Below are 4,283 nucleotides of genomic sequence, written 5' to 3' on the forward strand. Positions count from 1 at the left end.
ATCTGCCTCATCTGCCTCATTTGTATGTGGAGATACATTACCCTCCTTTGCATGTGGACTTTTTTCCTTAGGATCTGTTGAATTCGATTTCTCATTAATTGTGCTAGGATTCTTGCTAAATTCAAAAACATCTTGCAGGTTGTCTGATTTTTCACAATTCAAAATTTTTTATGCTTGATTTTGTGGTTGCTGCTTCTCAGCTGCCATTGCAGATGATGAACTGATATTGACTTCATCTTTTTTTGAACACTTTCTTGTAATATATACGTAGCACAGAGCCCCCAAACTAAATGCAAACTTTCATATTCAACATTATATTCAATTTCATCTACTACAATAATCATTTGCACTACTGGTAAACCCAAATCAATCTGAATACAAGTACGAGCGTATTTACCCCCTTTTTCTGCTGATTTTGTTGCAAAATCGATCTTAATGGGATTACCTATAGCCAAAACTATCTTATTCATGACTTTTCCATGATAATACATAATAGGTAACCATGCAATCCTAATCCATCATACTATGGTGGATCCAAAAATCCTTCAGCCGTCCTAAAAGAAGGACTCCATAGTTTGATTACTACACCGTAATTGTTCATCATCTATGGTCCTCTTAGCAAAATTTTGTCTCTTTCTTCTAGCGTATCAAATGTTGCCAAAAAATAGCCATATCCCACATTAAGAAGTTTATAGCCACCCTTCAATCCAAATACTGTTGAGCTTGTATGACAAGGCCATGTAACTTAGATTAAAAACTATAGTGTCCTTATAGTCGATGTAGAAGTATAGCCGACGTAGAAACGCCTACAACTTTATCGCGAAATGATACCCTATCCTATGTTGGGACCTCCTTATTGACACCCGAAGCAACCGTCACACCGGAGTTAGTGTTTGGAAGAGAGACAGAGACTGAGATTAAGAAACAGAGACTAAAATAAATCGCAGTATTGTGTTTAGTATAAAGTGGGAGATAGAGACTGAAATAAGAATGAAACTCTAATTTAATTTACACAAATAATAAAGCTGGAATCAATTAATTGAAATGGGAGTATTTTAGGTATAAAATATTATTAAAATTTCAATATCTGTTCCAAAATATTTTAGTCTCCTGTGTCCTTACTTTTTGGAGATACTGAAATACTGAAATTTTAGAGATAAAGACTGAAATTTTAATACCGATTTCTAGACCAACAAACATAATAATGAGTATCAATCTCCCAATCTCCGTCCTAATACCTCAAAATAAATGCTATCATAGTTATAACTGCTCTCAGCAAATGTTAACCTACCAAAGGCTAAAAAATTTAGATATGGAAGTGGGATGAGTGATATATCTTAACATTGTAATTTTTGGTATTTTTTAAAACTGTGGGAGGTAAACAAATCGGACCCTCTGATTTGTGTTAAAAAAAATAAAAAAATTTGGGGTACACAAATCGGACGGTCCGATTTCTGTATCTCTAACAAATCGGACGGTCCGATTTCTACTTCTCTAATTAAATGGTTCCACATTTGAGAATAACACTCCAACCGTCCATATTTCAATAAAATACATTACCATTCCAATATTAAAAAGGTTTAATTACTCTATTAGTCTCTATAGTTTTGCAAAATTTTCAATTAGGTCCCTATACTTTTTTCCTTTTAATTGGGTCACTGCATCATTTTTTTTCAATTAGGTCCCTCTTGGTAGTAATTGGCTTAATTGTATAGGAACCCAACTAAAAAAATGGTGCAAGGACTCAAATAAAAAAAAGTGTAAGGACTCAATTAAAAAAATTAATACAAATACTCAATTAAAAGAAAAAAATATAAAAAACTAATTAAAAATTTCAGAAAACTATCAGAATAATTAAACCTATTAAAAACAAAAAATTCCCTGCCAAAAGGATTGATTGATGACAGTAAAGTATTAAGATGCCAAAATCAAAATCCGAAAATAACCGTAAATAGGGCAAAATTCTGTTTTATATTTTACTAGTGTTAAACCCGTGCGATGCACGAGCTTATATTTAAATTTGACATATTAAATTAAAAATAATATTTTATAATCATAAATTTTTTTAGTTTAGTATAACACGGTCATCGTCATTATATAATAAACGTACCAAATATGCTGCTGTTTTATCTTCATTCAAAGTAAAAGGCAAATAGAAGATTTTGAAGTTTATAATATTCTTGAATCATAAGAAGGAAGACATGAAAAAAATAAGAACATATATAACTGTAATAATAGCATGTCAATTTTACACTAAATTTTATATCAAAAGGCTAATAAAAATTTATCAACAACTTAGTATCTTACTAACTTCATTAGAAAAGCAATTAGCATATGATGTTGTGCTCTTTGTTACACATTTCATCTCAAATCTGAAAACAGAGTTATAGATAAATTAGTTATATTTATAGTAAATATTTATACGAAAGTGTAAATTATAACATGCTATTAAAATGAAAATAATATTATTCTTATCTAAATATTATTAAAAACTTTTTTGAACACGACATTTGTTGTTGATGACTTTGGATTGTCGTCTTCGTCTAGAATTAAAACCCTGAGGCCACTGCGACTCTTAACTCTTGACAAAGTAACATAAAGTTGTCCATGGGTGAACATTGATTTTAGCAAGTAAAGTCCTACATGTGATAATGATTGACCCTGACTCTTGTTAATGGTCATTGCAAAGCATACTATTAATGGAAATTGTCTCCATTGGAACTTAAATGGCAATCCTGAATCTGATGGGATCAAGTTCATTCTTGGAATGTACACTTTATCTCCAATATTTTTACCGGTCACTACCGTCGCTCCAATTACGTTGCTGCCAAGTTCTTTAACTATTCATCTTGTCCCGTTGCATAAACCTGAACTCTGGTCTATGTTTCGTAGTAGCATTACAGCGACTCCTGGTTTCAAAGTCAACTTGTGATTGTGTAGTTCCGAATATTTGATGTCATTTAGGAACTCTGGTGTGAACCACTCTTGTTGTACATCTTCATTCTCATCAGCTTGATATGTTGTGTCAGAACTCAAATACTCATTTTCCATCCCTGGAAAGATTATTGTCAAGACAAAATCGTTTACCTTCTCGACACTCTCAAGCGTGGGTGCAAGAATTGCCCTACTCTGAAAATACCTGTAAGCTGTAATCTGACATGTTTTGCAACAAATTTGGATATGCAAAGTCTACCAAATGAGAGAGAGGGTCATCAGTAGTTGTAATCAATAGACCATCTGGAATTTCAATTTCTGATTCATCACTAACAACAAAACCAATATTTTCATTTTCAACATCAAGTATCCAAGTAGCAAATCTCTTCATTTCACCTTCATCTTGATCTAAAGAAGACATTAGAAGCCTCATGTTCATATGCAGTTTCAGAACCTTACAAAACGACCACAGATGGGATGAGTTAATAGCTGATGTCGATATATCGTGTCTACTCCCTTTCGAAATCACTGGAAGTATCTGTCTGAAATCACCTCCTAGAACAACAACCTTACCACCAAATGGTTGATGTGTCTTATGTTGATCGGTAACTGAATAAGATTCCTGAGCGTCCGATCAAGTGCTTCAAAAAATATTTTATTGAGTACTGGAGCTTCATCCCACATTATTAAGCTACTTTAGATGAGCAGCTCAGCCTTCAAACTGCCATACTTAATGTTGCAAGTAGATTCATCAGTGATTGTAATGGGTATTGAAAATCTAGAATGAGCCGTTCTACGACCAGGTAGGAGTAAATACGCAATTCCACTGGATGCGACATTTAAAACAATCTTTCCTCTAGACTGAATAGCAGAAGAAAATCCATTCCAAATAAATGTCTTACCACACCCACCATGCTCATAAACGAAGTAAAAACCACTAGAGTCTGTAATAACAGCATTGAGTATCTCATCGAATACTAACCTTTGCTCATGAGTCATCTTTTATTCCGTATATAAGTTTGTATGAGTCAACTCATTTGTGTCATATACTAACTCCTCCTCTATTAGCTTATTCTGAAAAAGGCGAACATCAGACATCTCAGAATATGGCATTGATTGATAGTCTCTTAAAGATCTCGTATTGCTGTTGAGTATCTTCTCAATCTCAATAAGGAATAGGTTTTTCAATTCGTCATCAGTCATGTTTAGTCCTAGCAAAAGCACATGGTGGTTTTATGAAATATTTAATAAGTAATTCCAAAATAAAACTATTAATATTATTAATAAAAATAAAAATAATAAAAGAATACAATCTTGATATATAAGAAAAAGACATAGTAAAATAATAC

At 32.7% G+C, this 4,283-nt stretch overlaps 1 pseudogene; it reads right to left on the bottom strand.

The window, feature by feature from the left end:
• Positions 2,476–3,933, bottom strand: LOC107620580 (annotated as a pseudogene).

The sequence above is a fragment of the Arachis ipaensis genome, chromosome B10 (genome assembly GCF_000816755.2).
Source record: "Arachis ipaensis cultivar K30076 chromosome B10, Araip1.1, whole genome shotgun sequence".
Classification (NCBI taxonomy): domain Eukaryota; kingdom Viridiplantae; phylum Streptophyta; class Magnoliopsida; order Fabales; family Fabaceae; genus Arachis; species Arachis ipaensis.